At 48.1% G+C, this 22430-nt stretch overlaps 1 protein-coding gene across 1 annotated transcript in view; it reads left to right on the top strand.

Moving 5' to 3' along the window:
* Window positions 1-4300: 4300 nt before the first annotated feature.
* HAS2 (hyaluronan synthase 2) overlaps window positions 4301-22430 on the top strand; it is a 35403-nt gene continuing 17273 nt past the window's right edge. The window contains exon 1 of the mRNA XM_033155799.1: window positions 4301-4488. The gene's annotated coding sequence lies outside the window, so the exon portion shown is untranslated. The remainder of the gene's footprint in view (window positions 4489-22430) is intronic.

Raw genomic sequence — 22430 nt, 5'->3', positions numbered from 1 at the left:
TGGCAACCCATGTCGGCAATGTCGTCTTTGCCGATTTCCCATTAAAATAGCTCAAAAACGTCACTGTTTGAAATATGGCAACCCTTAAGTAGATAAGGGGTGAGAATGGATGTGGCTGGGGAAGACCTGCGGGAGAGAAACCAAAAGTAGGGAAGGCTGGGCGGCTCTGCCGCTTTTACCTGGCCCTTGACCCCACCCCCGGCCACCGTCCTTTGTCCCATCCTGGCCAGGGGCAGGCCCAAGGGCCCACCTGGGCCGGGGGAGGGGAACCCGACCAGGTGATCCTGCCCGGTGCCGCAAACCCCGCCCACCTGGGAAGGGAGGGCGGAAATTGTGGCTTGAGGAGAGTTTTGAGAGCCAGCCAAGAGAGAATTGGAGGGCCAAATTCAGACCCCAGGGCTGAGGTTTGGCAGGCCTGGTCTAGAGACTAGAACCTCCTGTGGCTGCAGAACCTTTATGAAAGAGTTGCATAGAAAGGCATAGGATTTTGCCAGCTTTTGGCTTCCGCTGCGAATGGAAAGCGTAATGCTGATGGTCAACAAAAGAGGCCTTAAGGCAAATTTTAAAAAATGTAGTATAAACACCAACAACTGGGAAACACTTGCCTGCGAGTGCGCCAATTGGAGAACAGCCTTTACCAAAGGTGTCATGGGCTTTGAAGACACTGGAACGCAGGACGCAAGGGAGAAACAAGCTGAGAAGAAGGCAGACTTGGCAAGTCCACACCGTGATCAACTCCCGTCTGTAAACCTATGTCCCCATTGTGGAAGGACATGTGGATCCAGAATTGGCCAACACAGAATCATAGAATCATAGAGTTGGAAGAGACCACAAGGGTCATCCAGTCCAACCCCCTGCCAAGCAGGAAACACCATCAAAGCATTCCTGACAGATGGCTGTCAAGCCTCCGCTTAAAGACCTCCAAAGAAGGAGACTCCACCACACTCCTTGGTAGCAAATTCCACTGCTGAACAGCTCTCACTGTCAGGAAGTTCTTCCTAATGCTTAGGTGGAATCTTCTTTCTTGTAGTTTGAATCCATTGCTCCGTGTCCGCTTCTCTGGAGCAGCAGAAAACAACCTTTCACCCTCCTCTATATGACATCCTTTGATATATTTGAACATGGCTATCATATCACCCCTTAACCTTCTCTTCTCCAGGCTAAACATACCCAGCTCCCTAAGCCGTTCCTCATAAGGCATCGTTTCCAGGCCTTTGACCATTTTGGTTGCCCTCTTCTGGACACGTTCCAGCTTGTCAGTATCCTTCTTGAACTGTGGTGCCCAGAACTGGACACAGTATTCCAGGTGAGGTCTGACCAGAGCAGAATATAGTGGTACTATTACTTCCCTTGATCTAGACGCTATACTCCTATTGATGCAGCCCAGAATTGCATTGGCTTTTTAGCTGCTGCATCACACTGTTGAGTCATGTCCTAGATCCTTTTCACATGTACTGCTCTCAAGCCAAGTGTCACCCATCCTGTATTTCACAGTCATTTATGGACTCACTGTTAAAACTGTGTTTATGAAAGACAATCTTACTCAGCTACAAGTGATCGCCAAACAAGAAGAAGAAAGATGCCCAGGTGGTTGGGGAAGGAGGCGTGAATGCCACATGCCGATTTGATTCTTTGGCTGAAAGTTTCCTGCATCCTTCCTCAGGGTTAACTTTCTCTGGACATCCAGCAGATGTCCAGGAAGCAAACTGCTCACTCAGGATTCTATCAGAAGCAGATTATGGGGAGTTTGCCCACATACTAATAAGGGGAAATGTCAGGGAAGGCAATCCGCACGCCTGTTTAACTGAACCAGATGCTCAATGAATGGGAACAACTGTCAAGAGAAGCCATTCTGACGCATTACAGCTAAGTTGGCGTTTTTCTGCCATTCAACCTCAGGGAAGGCAGATTGATACAAGCTTTTCACTCGGGTCCATGTGCATATATTTGCAAAAAATATTAGAAATCGTATGACCTTTGGCTAGACCAGAAGAACCTCATGGCTTATAATTTTTTAAACAGTGCCACCTGGCGGCGGTCAATTTTCTTGAAAATCTGTTGCAAGGAAAATGCAGAGCCCCCCCCCCACACACAAATAATGTTGTGTGCGTGTGTGTGTGTGTATGAAATAGTACCATGAATTGACAGGAATTTAGTAGTCATTATTTCCGTACACCAGCAGAGAAGAAGGGGGTCACTGATTGATCACGACAGCAGTTCCATATCTCTCAGCTGACAATATTGATGTAAGCAAGCAGAAGAAGGCGGCAGCAAAATTTGCAACAGGACTGATTTAATTTCCCATTCATTTCATTAAGTGTATTGGGCACCGTTGTGTAAATGGGCAGGATATAAATATAAGCAATAAATCGTCGTGGGGGGGGGGGTGTTGCAATGTGTAGGGCTCCCTCTTCAGGATTCTAGGCTCTCCGTTTCCTTTCTTCTCTTATTCACCCCTTACCCTAGTCACCCTTCTGTGGGTCACAGAGCACACTGTGTTTTCAATGGGCTGCTTTTTGGGTTTAACCCCTTAGGATTCTTCCCCACTAAAGAGAGGTGTGTGTGTGTGTGTGTGTGTCTACATCTCCAAACCTCAGGACTCACCCAAACCTGCCAACATCTCTCAGTTGTGTGTGAGTGGTGGTGTTTTGGCAGTCACACCCAGAACATGGGAACTAAAGGGGGTGATTGATATCTGTATCGGGAGTGGGTAAAATGTGGTACTCCAATTGTTGGTGGACTCCTAGCGTCATCAGCCCCAGCCAGCATAGCCTAAAGGTGAGGGATGATGGGAGCTGGAGTCCAGCAACATCTTGCGTTCCGAAGGTTCTCGCCTCACCTGAACTAAAGGAAGAAACGGAGAGGTTCTGGTTCAGATCTAGTCGTGCACATTTAGTCACGAACCACACAGCTCACGACTAACACGATGGGGGGGGTGCATTCCCCCCACTCCTCTCCATCAAAAAGCCAGTCAGTCTAGCGGGCCTCGAATGAACATGATGGGCACTGCCATGTGTCTGCATATCAAGATGCACATTCATGTTCCCAATAGCTGCCTGCACAGAAAAGCCCACTTTTGAGCATGGATCTTCCTGGCTGGATTGGGACCAGAACTTCTGGTGCAAAGATGATTTCAAAGACTGTTTCACCCCCCCTTCTTCCAGGCTTGCTCTCCAAAGCCAGTCCCGTTGGCCGAAGGACCGTGAATGGGTTTATTTCCCCTTTCCAATCGCCTGGAGTCCCTTCCAACCGTATCCCTTATTATCTCGCAAAGCTAGGCTGGATCAAGGAAGCAAAGCCAGCTTGTGTAAAGCAATTCCAATGAATTAAGAAATCATCAGAAAAGCAATCCCTCCACACCGCTTCCTGAGAAGAGGGGGAGGGGGAAAATATGAAACCTGGATTTTAAAAAAATTAATGCAATGTGCACCAGAAATCATTTACTACCCAAAACATACAATATGATTCCGGGAGGAGAAATGAGTGGCGGAATGGAGGGATTTCAAAAGCCCAGCTCCCCTCTCCCCACCCCTTCTAACACGAAGAGGAAATCAGGTGGTAGTAACACATGTGTATTGTATTTCTCTCTCTCTCTCTCTCTCTCTTTTTGCAATTTCTGTTTGCAATTAATTTAATTGAATTCACTCGAGTTTAAACTGGTCCTGTTGAATGGGCAGTTCTCTCCCTCTTCTCTCTCTCTCTCCCCCCCCCACCCCAACTAGCAGGAGTTCCCTCCCTCTCTCCCTCCCTCCTCCTCCTCCTCCTCTCCCCCCCCTCTCCACCCTATTAAAACAACCTCCAAGCCTTCACTGGTTTAAAAAAAAAAAGAAGAGAGAAAGAGAGAGACCCCTTAACTTGGAGCAGGCAGAATCTCAGCAGCCAAGGGAAGAAGGGAGACAGGAAAAAGAAGACGGGAGAGAGAAAGAGAGACGTCTGGAAAATATTATCCACCCGCTACTTCGGCTGTTTGCTGCTGCTACGCCGCCGCCGCCGCCGCCGCCGCGAAGCCTGAGATAGAAGTTCCATTCAGCGCGGACCAAAGAGAGAGAGTGAGACTCCCCCCCCTTTTTTTTTGCCTGTTGATGCTGCGCTGCCTTCAACTTTTCTTAGCAACTTCTCCGGCGGGCTCCTGGACTCTCCACCGCCACGAACAAGCCCACCGTCTCCATCTCTCTGGAAGCCAGCTTTGAGAAAAATAAGGAAGGCGCAAGAAAATTTGAAGGAAAAAAAAAGGCCAGAAACTTGAAATTTTAGGGAACTGGGAATCCAGGTGGGGGAGAAAAGATCCCCTTCTTCTGCTCCTCCTCCCACCGCCTCCCAGTTTTCTTCCCCATGGTTTGCAGGCCGTTTGGATCCAGCCCCTCCAAACACCCTCCCGAAAGCGTGAGTTGATCTATTCCCTCAATCTGGGGGGAGAGGGCTTCCAGGTCTTCGCACCGCGCCGACGGCCTCTTTGTAGATCTTGGATGAGCAGAGAAGAACTGCAAGGTGAGTAAGGGTTGCTTTTTTAAAAAAAATAAATGGCAATTTTATTTCTGTTTGGGTTTCTTGCAAGAAATCGGGTGGGGGGATTTAGGGGGGATTTATTTATTTTTAAATAAGAGGCGGACATTGTTTCCGAGGAGGGGGACAGAGAAATATTAGTATTTGTGGAGCGCCATCGAGGCAACTCCTGGCGCGCGTGTGCCTTTTAAACCGATGGGAACTCGGGTCTCTGCCCCGAGGAACAGTCTAATTTAATTGCCGTTGCTGTTGGTCACCTGAAGCTTCTTTCAGATCATGCTGTGCATCTCTTTACTGCATCCTGTGTTGGGGAGGCTAAATTTAACACGTAGGCTACCTTGGGCGCATCTTCAGGGCTCAGGACACGATCCTGCTAAGGTCAACCGCGTTTTAAGGCTACAATCCTGCGCGTACTTACTTGGGAGCAAAGCCCGTGTGAGCCTAAGCATGGTTAGGTTTTTTTTTTTGGGGGGGGTGCTTTTCTACTGGGGGAAAATGGAACTGGGAGGTGTTCACCTTTGGCCGGATCTTGCCCGTTTTCTTTATCCTGGTTTATAAATCGTTTACCAACTCCGACTACTCCTGCCAATGCATTAAGATCGAGAATTGAGCGCCAGGGTTTTGTGGCAGAAGAGAACTTACTCGCGAGTAAACACCTTCGGGGCTTGTGCAGGGGTAAATGCATCTAGGTCCTCCTAGGCTTTGGTCTCCTCTCTTTCTCTCATTTCCGTGATAATTGTGGGAACATCCAGAAAATCAATGGAGATAAATCAGTAGGTCTACTCGCAAGTAACTGGTGTGGGTGGGTACGCCTAAATAAAGGAATAGTTTTCTCCTCTTGTCTTGCAAGATTATATATATAAACACACGCGTATGAACACACCTATGTAAGCTATAAAAGGTTCTTGGGAGATTTGGAGACATTGATCTGGTTCCAAAATATCAAAGGAGGGAGTCTATCCCGGAAGGCGGGTCTGCTTTCCCGTTCTCTCTCTTTTTGGACTGCATACACTGTAGCTATTTAGACACTTGTAAAAACATGAAACGTGACTTTGCCACGCCCTCCCCTCCCTTCCCGGTTTCAAATGGGTGGAAGAGAGTGGAGACGGAACCTGGGAAGGAGCAGAAGGCGAGAGGGGGAGGGGTGTGGGTGTCAGATTCCCAGTGATTTTTTTTTTTTAAGAGGGAAAGGGGGGAGAGGATGTCTCAACAACCTACAAATCGAGCCAGAATCGGCCAGTAAATTTGACTGGAGGGAGAAAGGAGCTGCTCCGCAACGCTTCCACCTATGGAACGCGCTGCCACAAGATGGGAGGGTGGGAGGGGTGCGTTCTTTGCTTCTTTCGTTTTTCTTTCTCTGAAAGACGAATTGATGGGAGCTACAGATCTGTCAAGGCAAGGCCTGTGAAATGAAGCGGCCGTGTCCAAATGCATCTGAATAGCCAGATGTTGCGGTGGATGGTGTGCGGTGGTGGTGGGGAACATCTGGCTATTGCCCTCCCCCCGGCCAGCGACCATGGCCAGAGCTGCTGGGAGTTGGAGAGTCCAGCAACATCTGGAGAGCCGGTCTCCCCCTCCCCTCTCTGGAAGAAACATCTGTCTGCTCGGAGTTAGGAGAGGGGTGTGTCTGGTTTGGTGAACCCTTTTTGCAAGACCTATCCTGACGCTTCGAAATGCTTCGGGGGAGGGGAGGGAAGCAGAGATAAGTGCCCACCCTATATTAACACATGGGCACCCTGACTCCTCCACCCCACCCTCAAGATCTGCCAGTGCCTCTTACTCAGGCCTTAAGCCTCGCTGGCTTCAAAGCACCTTTCTTCCAGGTTGTCTATGTATAGGTTCTCTGCCGCAGCTGGGCGCCGTTTTACCGGAGAGAGGAGCAATGCAACTCCTCGCCCCCAGGCCTTGCAAGACTCAATGCTTTGCTACTTTAGAAGGGCTAAGTGCGGTGTGTGGCCGTGGATCGGGGCGAGGGATTTTTTAATTTAATTTAATTTTTATTTTGCGGGTGGGCAGGAGAGAGATCCTCCGCCTTGGAGGATGGGGCGCGCCGGCAGGCGAGAGAAATGAAAGGACGTGGCATCGGCTCCGGAGCCGCGCGTGTGTAGGCAGGGGCCAATCCGCTCTCCCGGCCTCCCCTCATCCGTGGGGCAGGACAAAGGGAACCAGGCTTGGAGGAGGCTGCGCTGGCCCCGGCTTGGCAACCGCCTGCCGGGCTCCAAGATGCCTATCTCTCTCCCTCTCTCCATGCCCTGGATGGAAGCCACCTCATTGTTTAGTTCCCACTGCTCTCCCCCCCCCCTTTTATTGCTCCGGATTCAGCAGTCATCTTCCCTCGTGGAAAGGCACAGCGAGTTTAGCAGGGTCCTTCTGCAAAAGACCAAATGCAAAAGCGTCTGGTTGCAAAAGTCTTCGTCGACAGGGCGCAGCTGGAGAGGTTCATGATGGGGAGGCGGGGGGGGGGGAGAGGCCGTGGTTATGGGCCAGAGTCCAGAGAGGTGCAGCATTCTCCCTCCCCCCCCCCCCCCTCCCCAGCGCATGAAAACAAGCCCCGGCCTGCCTGCAGCCCCGCGCCCCCTTGCAAGGCCGGGGAGAGGGGTCTGGGGCCCCGGCCGCTTCCTAACCCCCGCCTTCCCTTTTGCAGAGCGAGCAAAAAAAGGAAGAGCGAGGTCTCTCAGCTCAAAGCCAGGCAGACTTTTATTGCAGGCTGGGAACCCACGTGGCAGCAGGCAAGACCCGAGATGCAGGGAATGCCGACGATGAGGTCACTGTGTGGGAGGGTCCGCCTCCCCTTTATGACGCGGCGCCGCACCCTCTCCTGATTGGCTCCGGTTATCTGGAAGGGGTTCCCCCAGCCGGTCTGTGAGACAGCAAGAGGGGACTTTTTCCTACAGCTGGCGCCTCTGAGAGGGAAGAGAAAGGAGACGTTTCAAGGGGATTCTTGGCATAGGAAGGTCCTTTCGACTTCTCAGCCCTGCCTAGAGTGTCAGGGGATGGAACCTGGGATCTTCTGTTTTCCCACGGAGCTCAAACTTCTCCCCCCCCCTTTATTATTATTTCAGAATAAAAAAAAATTGAGCCACAGCAGATGTGGAAATGGATTGGAAAACAAAAAAAGAAATACATTGCGGGGGGGGGGGGACTCCTAGAAGTGCTTAATGTAAAATCAAGTATAAAAGTATTAAATCAAGCATCTGCGTAAGGCTATGATTCATTCCCAAATTATAACTATAAACGAGTCTCTTACATATGTACCTTAAGTATTATAAGGATGATACGTCTGGGATTTCATAGGCGGAAATGACTTCTGATTTTTATTTATTTATTTATTTTGGAATTGACATCTGGGGGGATTTACAAAAGACAGCGCAGGGGTTTTTTGTGTGTGCATGTTTCCTTCCTTAAAAAAAAGCTCAACAGCTTTGGGGTGTCCTGGTTTTTACTTTTGAAATATGGTAACCATAAGGAGGATACTTTCCTCAATGTCCCTTTTTTTTGCTTTTATTTTGAAAATATAGATATCCATATTCTGCAAATTAAAAACTTTTTTTGATATTCTACTGCACTGAAATGTTTATAACTGTTTCTTTGATTGTCCTTGAATCTTCCCGTGGTGCCCTATGAGAGCTGATTGGTTATTATACCATATAACTGCTCTAGAAACATGGGGCTTGAAGGTTAAGCTTTTTTTTCTTCTTAATCCCGTTGATTTTGGGGGTTGGGAGGGAGATTTAAAGCAGGTGATTGAGTGTTTCAGATGGTGACGTCCACGGAGCTCTGTAAACATGCTTAGGCTTTCCTTTCTCTAACCTCTGCCTTACAAACTGCATTTATTTCCTTAGACTTCAATATGAGTGCATGTGCTCATTTTTCCTAGTGCAGTGGTACCTTGGTTTACAATCATAATCTGTTCCGGAGGTCCGGTTGTAAACCAAAACAGGTTGTAACCCAAGGCGCGCTTTCGCCAATGGGGCCTCCCCCCCCAAAAAAAATGGGTTGTAATCCCCCCCAAAATGGGTTGTAATCCAAAAAAAGGGACACACACTTCTGGGTTTGCCGTGGTTTTAATCCAAAACAGTTGCAAACCAAGGTACCACTGTGTACAATACACAAGGTTGTGTACAATAAAATCAAAGGAAACAGAGGCGAAAAGGAGTCACCCAGGTATAAAACCTATTTCCATAGATGCAGGCTGGAGCTAATATTTTACCTGGGTTGGAAGGCAGTTACGTTCGCCTACAGAAGTATAAGAATTTTCTTACCATTTTAGTAAACGTGTTTCATGTACAAAAGGAAAATAACGGGGGGGGGGGGAGAGTGACCCCACTCCCAAATAAAAGGATTATTTTAGATTTTAAAACAGATGTGGGGAATCGGTGGCGCTTCATATGTTGTTGGATTCTAGCACTCAATATTGTTAGCCAGCATGGCCAGTGGTCAGGAATTATGGGAGTCAAAGGTGCCAGCTTTTCCAGGTGATTGAGAGGCCTGACACAAGTCTCAAGGAGCCGGGGGGGTGGGGGTGGTGGAACCAAATGCCCTCTGAAAATTGAAGGGGCCTGGCCCCCTCAAAAAATACATTGGGATTGGGGGGCAAAACTGCCTTGGCCCCTAAGGGGTCTGCCCCAATGATGGGAGTTCAACATCTGCAGGGTCACAGATGCTCCACCCTAGATTTGTGGGCTTTGTTTGTATAAACAGAGAACTCTGGGTTTTTGGGTGGTGGGAAGGGAACCCTCCTTCCATGCATGCACACAATAATTGCACTCCTTCCTCTTGCCCCAGATAGACCAACAAAGCATTGCAGCTGGTAGCACAGAACAATGGAAACAAATAATTGGCTGTATCAAAAGTCCTTGGTGGTCACATCCAGCACGTGTGCTCAGATCCTTTGAAGAAACCAAGGACCGGAGCACACATACTGGAAGTAAGCTTCATTTGAATCAATGGGATAATGCTGAGCAAAGATGCTTAGGATCAGGGTATTAGAGAGAAATGGCTTTCTCAAGGCCACAACAAATCCATAAGTAGATTACAGTCTCCAGCCTTGCAGGCCGACTGGACCTCATTGGCTCTCCACCGAATGCTCTTTGAAATAGTGTGTAACTGACAAGCCACATAAATTATCCCCAGTGGTTTCTAGTTTCCACACATCTTTAAGTAATAGCTATCAGCAGGAGCAGAAAACTACCACCACCCAGCAGTCTGCACAGGGAACAGGACAATGAGGCAGCTTTGAAACTTGAGACTTGGCATTTTCAGTTCTCTTCCAACCCACTGAAATGATACGCATCAATTTGTGAGCCAGCGGAGGCTGCAGTCCAACACAGGCATGCTATGGAGCAATCCTCCTTGAATTCAGTGGGACTTGCTTCTGGCGAAATCTGCACAGGCACAAACTATCCCTGGGAAAATAAAAATAAAAATTCCTTCCAGTAGCACCTTAGAGACCAACTAAGTTTGTTCTTGGTATGAGCTTTCGTGTGTATGCATTCCATGGAAGGAATTTTTTTATTTTTTATTTTGTTTTGACTATCGCAGACCAACACGGCTACCTACCTGTAAACTATCCCTGGGAAGTCTGTTCCACTGAAACGGATGAGGCTCACTCTGCTGCAAAATCCAGTTAAATGATTAGGGAACTGAAACTTGAGGCTAGTTTAGCTTCTGATAGTTCAAAATATAATTGCTGCTGATGAATCCAAGGATAGCAGTGCTCCTTTTGCTTTGCGCTGTATCAAGACCCTGTAGGCTGGGATGGTAAATAAACTCATACATAAGGAGAACATATCAGCAGGCTTGAGGAAAGCCCAAGGTTTGCAGAAGTATGACAAATCTATAGAAAGGGGGAACTCCAAAAATAGCTCAGTGATGAGGACTAAGAGTATATGCACGCTATGCCTTATAAAGCATATTTGAAACAAACTACAGTGCCCAGAATTCTTTGAGGGAAAGGAGGTGCCTTGAAGGTGTTTTGAAGGTATACTGTCTGTACACAAATGTACTCAGAATGCTGGCTGACTTGAGAGGCATTGGACAGAAAACTTGTGGAGAGGGAATGTAAACCGTAGCTAGAATCCTGAGCAGGCACATTATGCATTGCAACATTGCGTTGCAGGTATCTCCTGTAGTTGTATTGATATTTGTTAGCGTTCCAGCCATTCACACAGTTTGTGACTCTGCAATTTGTACATTTAGCCACCTCTACATATAACTAGTTGCCAGAGGTTTTTCCCCTAATTATATAGGGGGTTAAAAGTAAAGGTAAAGGGACCCCTGACCATTAGGTCCAGTCGTGCACGACTCTGGGGTTGCGGTGCTCATCTCGCTTTATTGGCAGAGGGTGCTGGTGTACAGCTTCTGGATCATGTAGCCAGCATGACAAAGCTGCTTCTGGCAAACTAGAGCAGCGCACAGAAATGCCATTTACCTTCCCGCCGGAGCGGTGCCTATTTGTCTACTTGCACATTGACATGCTTTTGAACTGCTAGGTTGGCAGGAGCAGGGACCAAGCAACGGGAGCTCACCCCCGTGGTGGGGATTCAAACCACCAACCTTCTGATCGGCAAGTCCTAGGCTCTGTGGTTTAACCCACAGTGCCACCCGCGTCCCTATAAGGGGGGTTAGGTTCATCTTTACCCGGTCCAGTATTGCAGAGGTTATTTCCTACCATATCTTTTCATAGAGGGGCTCGTGTACATGCACACATCACTCTGTGACGGGAATGTGCAAAATAGCTATTGCATGATCTAGCGTGGAGAATGGTTTGAAAGATTGCCAGATAAAACCTCACTTTGGTCACAGGACAGGCTAACTAGGTGGCCTTAAGGCAAATTGTAAGAGCAGGACGCTGGACAAGACAGGGGTTTGGGTCTGATCCATCAGGGCTCGCTCTTTGTTCTTTTTGGCCCCCCACCCCACCCCAGCAATATGGCAACAATAGCACTTGCCCTCCCTTACTGAGCCTGCTAGCAATTGCTGGGATAAGAAATACGATGTGCTTTGAACACACACGCATATGCAATCCTATGCATGCTTACATGGGAGTAAACAGCATTGGATAAAGTGCAGTTTATGTGCATGCAAAGGATTGCACAGTATGAAGGCAAAGGATTATTCTCACTTACCAAACGCCCCAACACTTTCACTTCCAGCACAATATTGTTCAATGGGGGATATTCACATGCTTAGTTATGTGAGTCACTGGGTACTTCCAGCCACACACAAGCCTTCCTTTTTCTCAGCATAGTATCCATCCCTCCCCCTCATTTCTTACTAAGAACTCACTCAACATTCCTTCCCAAAATGTTGGCACCCCCATACAGTGGTGCCTCGCAAGACAAAATCAATTCGTTCCACGAGTCGTTAAGTATTGCGAAAATTTTGTTTTGCGAAGCGCGGTTTCCCATAGGAATGCATTGAAATTTAATTACTGCGTTCCTATGGGCAAAAAAAGTCGGGGCCTGTTGCTGGCAGCAGCCGCCGCCGTAGCTGTCGTCTTCGCCCTGCTTCTCCCACCTCAGCCGCTGCTGCATCCCCCTCAGGCGGCGGGGCGGGAAAGGGGCCGCCACGTCTTGGCCAGGCTTGGGCTCCGTCTCCGGCCTGGGAAGGGGGAGCCGGAGGGAGGGAGGGAAGGGGTGGCGGAGCTGTGCCTGAGGGGAAGCAGGAGGAGGAGTGTTGTTGTTGGGCAGGCTGAGGCTCTCACGGCAGGAGCGGCCTCCAGTGCTCGCTCGCGCTTTGTGCCGCTGCAACCATGGTGAGGAGACGGAAGGTGGGAGCAGCGCCCATCCACACTGGCAGCGGCGGCAGCGAAGACGAGGAGGAGGAGGAGCCGCTCCATTTCAGGTTCCCGCACCTCGAGCCCTGCTGGTCTCCTCAGCCGCAATGCAGTGTAAAGTGGTGCTGCCGCCGCCACTCTCCTCGCAGCGGGGTTCAGGCCACGCTGTCACAAAAAAGACTCTGGAATGCCTCGCTCCCTCTGAGAGCCGCGCTTCTTCTTATCCCTCTTCTTCGCCTTGTTGTGGTGTTTGGTTTTCTTCACACCCTGCCTAGTTTTCGTGTTGCGAGTCACGGCCATAGGAAAAAAATTCGTCTTGCAAGTCACCTAAAAAATTGCAAAACCCTTTCGTCTAGCGAGTTTTTCGTTGCGCGAAGCATTTGTCTTGCGAGGTACCACTGTACTTTCCTCATTGCCATCCTTCAAATGATACTTTGCACCATGTTTGTTTGTTTGTTTTGTTTCTTTCTTTCTCCAGAAATAAAAATACAATGCAGCCTGAAACAGGGTGACATTATTGTCCCACCGGGTGCAGAGGTCAGTCCTGGTTGGGGATCCTGCTTTCCAGTGCCAACCCACCTTGGCATTTATTCGCTTCTCCTATTTATATCTCTCTTTTCCTCCCATGAGCTTGAAACGTGCTTCTGCTCCATCTCCCACTTTGTCCTTGCAACAACCCTGCGAGGTAGAACAGGCTGAGAGACTGTGACTGGCTCAAGGTCACCCAGTGGGTTTAAACCTTGGTCTCTCGGGTCATAGCATCGGCTCTGTGCTCCCAAGATGACAAGACACCCGGCCTCATTGATGCGGTCCAAAGGAAAGCAAGCAATACGTTTGGCAGCAGCTTGGCTGCTGGATTTTCCAGAAGGAAGCGTACAAGACTCCATCCAACCACCTTAGGGACTCTGTATTCGTGTGGCCTTCACTCCTTGGCCTTTTCTCTCTCCCCCCCCCAAAGATGTCCCTTGCGTAGTAGTAATCCCACCCTACCCAACTAGCAAGGTGTGTGTGTGTGTGTGGGGAGTCTTGTCTGTTTCACCATTAAAACATCCCCTTTATAAAGTTGTGTGGGGACGAACACTGCAGAACAAGCACCCCCCCTTCTGCCACAAGCATATTGCTCTCTATTTTCCTTAAGTCACCTGGAGTCATTACCACTGGGATGCCAGTCTTAAGAGCCAACTCCTTTGGCACCCTCAATAAAATATTGGGAGGGGGGGCCACACACACCGAAAGTTGATCAGAATTGCCATTCAAATGGTGTGTTTGTGCCATATGTCTACTGACTTGATTATGCGGGCCAGAACTTACCTGGGCCCCTCCAATGTTTTATTCAAGTTGGCATCCTTGGGTGCTAGTTTTATACTCCCTATCACTAATCCAGATTGGTTAGAATCCTTATTTTGAATATGGCAGGCAAGATAACTCTTGGGAAGCAGGGAGAGACCTTCATTTTAACGAAGCGTGCCTTCAGCTAAAAGGTATAAGACTTGAGAGCAATGGCGTAGGCAAACTGACAGTTCAGAATAGGGCCCCACACCTTTTAATTCAGTGCTACTCAGAGACCCCATATTGGGGTCTCTGAGAACGTACAGCTGGTTTCGTGTTTATAATGGCCTGATTTTATTATTATTATTTCTTTTTTTCATTATTGAAAGCTGGGCTCTCTCCTGTTCTTTAATTTGCACTTAAAACAGAGACCTGACGTCGGCTCTGTCTGATCCCTGCAGCGAAGATCAATGACATGTAAAAAATCTGGAAATGATAAATGAGTGGGAGACTAAGGCAACTGGGCTGCAGAGCAGTAAAGCCGTACAGATGTAACATAACTGTTCAGTTTTCCCTTCCATTGGCTCTTAAAACTGGAAGGGGAAAGAATGCTGACAGCTATTTTATGTTCATAATGAATGAACGCTGGGAATCATTTGTACTTCAAAGATGGATTTGCTTCTGCTGCTGCCAAAATTAAGTCTCCGCCAGCTTCCCAGAAATAGGGGTGCCATTCGGCTAATGTAGCAATCGGCTAATGTTATAATTTACAGGTGCCTGCGTATGGTTCGAATATAAATACAGTAAGTGTGAATGTAGAGATGACCACCCTCTGAAACTCCTTCTACCGATTTTCAGAAGCTGAGCAGCTAAGGATGCAGCGGATCTCTGGTTCATCTGACTGGTTCCTGGCACAACAGAGAACCATATCTTGAATCTGAGGAGGCTGTTCCTGGAAAAGAGGCAGTCTTGAGAGGAGAATAAGTCGTCATGTGAGGGAGAACTTTAGGCAGAGGTGGAGAAGCATATAATTGGGTAGAAGAATAAAGATAATCGGTAAATGTAAAGGACCCCTGGACGGTTAAGTCCAGTCAAAGGGGACTATGGGGTTACGGCGCTCATCTCGCTTTCAGGCCGAGGGAGCCGGCGTTTGTCCACAGACAGCTTTCTAGGTCATATGGCCAACATGGCTAAACCGCTTCTGGTGCAATGGAACACCGTGACGGAAACCAGAGCGCATGGAAACACCGTTTACCTTCCCGCTGGAGTGGTACCTATTTATCTACTTGCACTGGCGTGCTTTCGAACTGCTAGGTTGGCAGGAGCTGGGGCAAAGCAACGGGAGCTCAGCCCGTCGCGCGGATTCGAATTTCCAACCTTCCAATCAGCAAGCCCAAGAGACTCGGTGGTTTAAGTCATGTGACATATTTATGCTGCACCTGGTCTTGAAACTTTACTCATTTACATAGAATCATTTAGTCCTTCATGTAGTCCAAGCCCAGGCAATGCAAGGAATCCATTATTATAGGAGAGACATTCGTGAACTGTGGTCCATTCCAGTTCATCGTGTAAATGGGTTGAGAGTAACAGGTGTCAACCTGATAATCCTTTTCTAGCAAGTGCCAGCCTCCTGTATCTGCTCCAGGGCTTAGCCACTTGTCCCGCCACCCCTGGCCAGCTTGCAGTCATTCTGAGATCACTTCTGAAAGCTCCTCCTGAGTTTGTGCCCAGTCTGAAATTAGAACCAAAAAAGGAAAAAAAAAACCCAAGCCTTTAGTAATTAATAATAATAATAATAATAATAATAATAATAATAATAAATATAATTATTTCTCCCTTGAACTGGAACAGAGCAGAACCTGAGCCATTGTTTGACAGCCATTATTTGTTTTTTTTATAAGAATTTATTATATTTTGATAAAACAACAAAAACAAAACACTACAAAGATTACACAAAAAACAAAAATACAAATACAAAAAATACAAAACCAAAAATCTCAACATAAACAAAAACACATATTTCATTATACTCATACTATTACTTAACATTATTAGGGGACCTTCTCACATCCTCTCTTTCTACGTTCATTGCATATCCTCTTTAGTAATTTCAAAACATTATATAATCATCATTCTCTGAGAAATTCTATTACCTAATTCTTATCTCCTATCTTTAACTAATTTCATAACTGTAACCTTATAAGTCCTCTGATTCCATTCTCAAATAGTGATCTTTACATGCTGTTTCAAATAGTCTTTAAATTTCTTCCAAGGACAGCCATTATTTGAACCTGAACTAGAACAAGAGTCCTTAGGTTTCCAGTTTGTTTGGGGGGTTACAGCCTGTATTGGCTAGACGAGTGAGCGAGGAATTCTCCAGTTGTGGCTGTCTTTGACCTCAAGTGGGATTTCCTGGCTATTTGGAATTGTTCCAGCCACCAAGTCTTTCCTTTTGCAGGCTTATCAAATTTGTAATGAGCGGATTGGTGACTGGAAGGGTGCCAAGCAGCAGCAGCGGCTGCCACAATCTGGTCCCTGATTTTTTAAACTATCAGATCCTGGACATCAGATAGCAAAGGCCCCGGTTTCAAAGTCCTGTATCAAATGTCGGTGTTTCGCTATGACTGCAGTCCTGCCCAAGGCTATGTTGCTGGAAACCCGTTGGCTTCAGCTGTATTCAGGATTCTGGGCAAAGCAGCTCTAGATTTCAGTCTTAATAGCGGGACAGATTGGGAAAGTGATTGGGGATATCAATTTAGCTTGTGCGCTGATGGATTGCATTGCTGCAGGTGACAGAGCTTCTGCATGTGGAAGGTCACTGGCTCAGTCCCCAGCACCTCCAGGTATAGGCGAGAGAGTGGTCACCTCAGCCCATGCAGTGGCGAACAAAGCCACTTGGCCAATGGGAGCGGCAAAACCGGGGGGACACCCCCCGGGGGCGGGGTGCCACTCCAAAGCGTGCATGCGTCATAGAGTGGCGTATGCGCGCTCCGCAGCTGCGGCGTGGCAAACCCCGCGAGCAAGCCGTGGAGGGTTTGTCGCGACGGCGAGAAGGTTTGTGGGCAAGGTGTGGAGCGAGGCTGTCTCGACCTGCAACTTGCTCACTGGGTTTGCTGCGGCACCGCTCCGTAGCACGAATACACATGCGCGCTACAGAGTGGGCGGAGGCAAGGGGCGGGTCAGGGACCTCCCAGGCCTGCCCCTCACCTCCGCCCCAGTCTTTAAAAGGAAAGCGTGCGCCAAGCAGGTTTGCGAGCAAACCATTGGCGCGCACTTTCTACCAGGTGGCAGGGCTCTGTTTGGGTGTTGCGGGGGCGCGCGCCAAGTGTCACCCCTCCTCCAGGGTGGCACTCGGGGCACCCTGCCCCCAATGCCCCCCTTCCTATGCCACTGATCCCATGAAGGTAGCTAGTTTGGATTTGATATCCCGCTTTTCACTACCCGAAGAAGTCTCAAAGCGGCTAACATTCTCCTTTCCCTTCCTCCCCCACAACAAACACTCTGTGAGGTGAGTGGGGCTGAGAGACTTCAAAGAAGTGTGACTAGCCCAAGGTCACCCAGCAGCTGCATGTGGAGGAGCGGAGACGCGAACCCGGTTCCCCAGATTTCGAGTCTGCCGCTCTTAACCACTACACCAAACTGGCTGGGGGTTTGTCTCCAGGGGAGGCCTACCACACACCCCAGCATCTGCTGCCTGAGGTAGGCACCTCATCTTCCCTACTCCCCAGTTCCTATGTCCTTGTGAACATCTTACGTTTGGTTGGAATGAAATTAAATGAAGAAAAATGTATCATATTATTATTATTATTTTAGAGTTGGAAGGGGATGGAACTTGCAGCCTTGGCGTTATCAGCACCACACTCTTACTAACTGAGCTATCCTGGCATCATGCTTCCAAAATGTATTTTGTATAAATGAATTCTATGTGCCAGGTTAGGTGTGTGTGGAGGGAGGGAGGGAGGGAGGGAGGGAAGGGAAGGAGAGAGAGAGAGAGAGAGAGAGAGAGAGAGAGAGAGAGATTACTGTAAGTCCTACAGGATGCTTAACTGTAAAGCAACCACAAGCAGCAGGGATCTCTTAATTGTCACATTGCTGCAAAGCCTACAGTCTTTGGCTAAACTCGCATATCAAGCCCCCCCCCCCATCGCTACTGAAGTCAAAGAATTTCCCACAGATTTTTGCTGTGCTTTTAAGTATGTGGCAAATCTCCCACTGAGTTCAAGGCAGCCCAAATTACATCTGTCAGGTTGTTTTGATTCATTTCGAACTATGGGCTTAATCAGCTACACCCAGGGCCTTTATTCACATGACCATTTGGCTCAAGCTAATAACCCTTTTAACTTACACAGATTTTGGGTGCCCCCCTGCTTCTTCACCAGTAGTGTTTATCCATAGGTACCACAGCGAGGAGAAGCTGCACTGGCGGCTTCCGGAGAGATCTCGCAAGAGCGCTGTGATATCTTGAGAGAGCTCTGTAAGATCTTGCGAGGTCTTTCCAGAAGCCATTGCCATACAACCCTGGTAAGGAAGGCTGGAGGGGGGCAGCGGTGGGGGGATGGCACCTTTCCATTTTGCCTTGGGCGGCAAAACAGGATGGGCCACCCCTGGCATACATATCACCAAGTTGAGCATAGCTGCTATGCTAGTTTTCCAGGAGAGGGTCACTGTTGCTAACCTGGAGGGGAAGGCGGTAGGGATGTTGGCATGGTGCAAATGCACTGGCAGGCCAAATCTGGTGCTCCCGTCAATGTGTTTGCACCACGCCTAGCTCCCTGTCACCTTGCTCCTCCATCCTGGTAAACCCCAGTCAGATGTCGGTTTAGCTCAGTGCAACCGGTGTCCCCACACTGGGCACTGAGCCAAGGGGGATGCTGCAACTATGACGTAGTGCACGTGCATAATGGAAGGTGAGAGGTGCGACACGCCAAAATTTGGCTTTGCACAGGGTGCCACTGAAATTTGAAATGCCAAAGTCTGCCCCTGCTCCAGAGGCCAACCCTCTGGGAAGCTGGTGCAGCAGCTTTGCCCAACCTCACAAGCCATTCTAAGCAAACCCTATTGTGCAGGGACGTGGACTTCCAGATGTTGATATACTGCAGATCCCACCATCCCTGCCTTTTGGCCATGGTGGTTGTCACTGATGGAGGTTGGAGGGCCACAGGTTTCTCAGCTATGGTCTACTGAGTTCAACTGGGTTTATTTTCAGGTAGGACGTCAGGCTTCACCTTCCTCTCCATGTGGCTTCTCTGTTGATCTGAAACCTTATTATGCTTTCTGGTAGCTCTTATTTTGTCTGCTGCTAGACAGAATTTTGCTAATGATTATCATATGTTTGGTTAGGGTGCTTTGGAGGCTATTGTTCTGTGATGTTGCAAACAGCTGTAGGATCTTACAAGATGACTTGGATGATGGTGATGCATGGGACTGGTTGGCTTGGGTTCTGATAGCTATGATTCCTGCATTGCAGGGCTAAATTGACTCTTGGGGTCCCTTCCAACTCCACAATTGTATGATCCTAACATAGTCACGGTCTTCTTAGTAAAGTAGTTGCTTCAATATGCCCAAATTCTTAATGGATTGAGTTGGGTTGGGGGTGGTTGTTGATTCTGGTTTTTGTTTGTTTGTTTGTTTGTTTATTGTGTAGATGGTTGCAGCATCAAGTGCTGTGTCAATGAACCATCACAGATACAAAACCTCACAAGACAGATTGTCCATTACCCCTTTATCCAATGCATAATGGCAGGGGCGGTGCAAATTAGGGGTGGTGCAGGTGGTTCGCCCCGGGTGTGAACTCCGAGGGGGTTTGACATTTGGTGTGCTGCCCACCTGCGACTCCCGCCTACCCCTACTCTGGCGGCCCCCCTCCGTTTTGACAGCCTCACGCTCCCTGGCTGCTGGCGGAGGCATGCAGGCATGCAGAGAGAGAATGGGAAGGAGGCAGGCGAGCAAAGAAGCGGAGGGTGGAGGGAAGGAGAGAAGCAAAAGGTCCCTCAACTCAGGACCCAACCCCTGGTACCGTAAAAGGCCAACCCTCACCTAAAGAAAGCTCAACAACTCCTTGCAATGACAAATGGGTAGATCACAGCCAGTCTTTTTATACTGTGAGTAGATCGCAGTTTCTTGGGAGTCCAACTAGATTTCAAAGGGGGGGGTGAAAAGAAATTTTCTGCACCGGGTACCACCTGACCTTGCTACGCCACTGCAATAATGGTTTTCGATGGAGCCAGTTCACACGTCCAGCTGCTCCGTCACCTGGCACTGAGAAATCAAGTGATCACACAGACATGTAAGAAACAGCCTTGAAGCTTCAAACTGCTGGCGACACGTTTTAGGGTGTGACTCTGTAGATACTGCCAGACCAAGGGTTTAGATCTTTTAAGAATGTGTCTCCATTACAGAATCTGGAATAAGCTTTCTCTCTCTGAAGCTGTACATGAAAGCAAGCTTACTGCCTTCTTTAAACCTCCCCCACTCTTAACTTTAAGATCTCTAAAAAGGATTCCTTTCTCTTTATGACTCCTGTCCTTGTGATCTGCTAGAAGTGATCGAATACGTCCTTTTCTAATTTATAAAAGGGTGTAGCCCCCATCCCCCCAATGCTGTAAAGCCCTGTAAGACAGAAATGTAAACAGTTGATGAGTGTTGTATGGCTATAGTTAAGTAGAAAATCTTTTCCCCCAGCCTTTCAAAGGGATGGTCCTCAAGCATATGATGTCAGAGGGTGTAGTTCCAAATCAGATGTGGCCAACAGATGGTGTGCTGAATATTATCAGCATGCAGACAGAAAATGGTGAATGTAAGGAAAATGTGAATAATGGGGAAAGAGTCTGGGGATGAGGATGAGTCTGGCTATACTGCCAGAGTCTTCGGTTTAGGAATACATTTCAATTAACAAAGTCTTAACCATGTGACATATGGATATGTTTTCCTAGCTAAGGCAGCAATCCTAAACTCTGCATTAGAGAGGTAAAGGCAAAAAGGTATAGGACCTCTGGACAGTTAAGTCCAGTCAAAGGCGACTATGGGGGTGTAGCGCTCATGGCTGAGGGAGCCGGCGTTTGTCCACAGACATCATTTATTTATTTATTTATTTATTTATTTATTTATTTATTTATTTATTTCTACCCTGCCCATCTGGCTGGGTCTCCCCAGCCACTCTGGGCGGCTTCCATCAAATATTAAAATACAGCTTTCCAGATCACGCAGCCAGCATGATTAAACCGCTTCTGGTGCAATGGGACACCATGACGGAAACCAGTGCACACGGAAACACCGTTTACCTTCCCACCGCAGCAGTACCTATTTATCTAATTGCACTGGTGTGCTTTCGAACTCCCAAGTTGGCAGAAGCTGGGAAAGAGCAACGGACAGCGCTTACCCCATCACACAGATTCGAACTGCCAGCCTTCCAATCGGCAAGCCCAACAGGCTCAGTGGTTTAGACTACAGCGCCACCCGCATCCCTCTGAAGAGAGGAGGTTCCACTGAACTTGGTGGAACTCTCGTTCTGATAAAACATGTAAGATTATGCTGCAGAGACTGTATATAAGGGCACATTACATGTGCACTTCAGAATTCATTGAAATTCTCCATTAGGGCTCCTCTATTATCTTACCAGTCCTGGCCACCCATGACCTGCTTGCCTTCTTACTTGTAACCAGTCCAGTGGGTGGCGCTGGCTGTCAGCCTCCTCCTTCAAGTATTGGAAGATTTGGGACAGGCGAAAGGAAGTCCTTCTGCATGCAGCACATGGTTAAACTGTGGAACTCACTCCCACAGGAGGCCGTGACGGCCACCCACTTGGGTGGCTTTAAAAAAGGATTAGACAAATTCCTGGAGGAGAAGCCCATCCATGGCTACTAGCCGTGGTGGCTATGCTCTGCTTCCAGTTGGAAGGCAGCAATGATTCTGAAGACCAGTTGCTGGAAACCACAGGAGGGGAGAGAGGGCTCTTGTGCTCAAATCCCACTTGATGGTTTCCCACAAGCAACTATTCAGCCATGGACTAGATGGACCATTGGCCTGATCCAACAAGTTCATATTTCGCTTGCGTTCCAAGTCTCCTGTAGGAATACAATGTCATATCCTTAAATGAATTGGACCAAAAGACCGGTCGGATGCCTTTTTAGACCATCCTGCGATTGGCAGTCAATCAGCTGAAGGCCTGACTAAAGAGAAACGTCTTTGCCTGGCACCTAAAGGTGTATAATGAAGGCACCAGCCGAACCTCCCTGGGGAGAACATTCTACAGCATCCTCTTTGAAACTGCTGGGGATTCTGGGCTGCTCCTTTCAGATTGCATGCAGCTTGCAATATTGCTGTTCCAAGCAATGACTTTTCAGTTGCTTATACAGCTTGGCTGGCATGATGGTACCACATGCATCAAATAATAATTGGAAGTTATTGTAGCCAGAGAAGTTGCTGGGGAATCTTAATCTGAATGAAGGAATGATGGTGACTTGGCTAGGCTCCTAGTCCTTCCCCTTATTAGATGTTTGCTGAAAGCTAAGAAAAATGATACACAATCCTGGGTGCCACTGAACTGGTACATACGGTACCTTTTTCCTCCCTGTATTGTTTGAAGTCTGGTGTTTGATCGCTATATATGAAATCTGAGGATACATGCCAAATAAAAATGTTTGAGATGTAGGAGGGGGTCTATCCTACCTAGGGATGGGGGAGAAAGTTAATTTAGTTAACATTTAAATGCAAACCTGCCTAATTAACACTCTGAAACAATGTGAACCAAAACACAGCAATCCTTTGGAATTCACACTTCTCTGAATTTTTCAACTTAGCTGTCCAGTCTTCACGCAATGTGTACAAAATTCATATACTATGGCAAAGATTACATAAGAGGCATATATTACTTTAAATTGCA

This window comes from Lacerta agilis, chromosome 7, assembly GCF_009819535.1.
Source record: "Lacerta agilis isolate rLacAgi1 chromosome 7, rLacAgi1.pri, whole genome shotgun sequence".
NCBI lineage: Eukaryota > Metazoa > Chordata > Lepidosauria > Squamata > Lacertidae > Lacerta > Lacerta agilis.
This window is presented reverse-complemented; position numbering and strand designations above follow the sequence as displayed.